Here is a 762-nt window from a genome sequence, read left to right on the forward strand (position 1 = left end):
TTATATAGAGCTATATAGGAATCTAGTGGCTAAACCATGGAATTGCAGATGTTTTTTTTTTTACTCACACCAAATGGCACTAATCTGCCTTCAAAAATTGGATATTAAAGGAATTGTCTCTATTTTAACATGAAATACTGCCATAAATAAAAAGTAATAGAAAAATCATTTGTATTATTTTCAATCGGAAAAATGTATTATAATTATTGCATAAATATTAAATAGTTCTGGAAGTAAAAACTCAATGGTTAATTCATTTTAACCATAAGGGAAGTGATTTTGAAAGATAATTTATAAACCCTTAAAGACAGACCTGTAAGTGCTGAAATGACAATGACATGTCTCAGTAATAAAGACAAAATAGCTAAATTAATTTAATAGAAAATGTTAACAGATTAGAACAAAAAGGGGCTTGATACTAAACAATCATATCAGTGTGTTATATTACCTTCTTAAGAATATCACTAATGTATAGTATTCACATAAATAATGGCCCATTCATACCAAGAATGATAACTATAATAACTATATTCACGTCCACACTAGTGGATGATAACATTCCGTTTACTACTATAGGTGCGCACTTCAGAGAATGATTAGAGCGATTATTTAAACTTTATAGTTACAGTTATTGTCCTTGGAGTGAGTGGGCCTCTACTGCAGTTCTAAAACTGGTTAAAGGGTTAGTTCACCCAAAAATGAAAATTAGCCCATAAATTACTTACCCTCAAGTCATCCTAGGTGTATATGACTTTCTTCTTT

This window comes from Sinocyclocheilus anshuiensis, unplaced genomic scaffold (assembly GCF_001515605.1).
Source record: "Sinocyclocheilus anshuiensis isolate Anshui unplaced genomic scaffold, SAMN03320099.WGS_v1.1 scaffold787, whole genome shotgun sequence".
Taxonomy (NCBI): Eukaryota; Metazoa; Chordata; class Actinopteri; order Cypriniformes; family Cyprinidae; genus Sinocyclocheilus; species Sinocyclocheilus anshuiensis.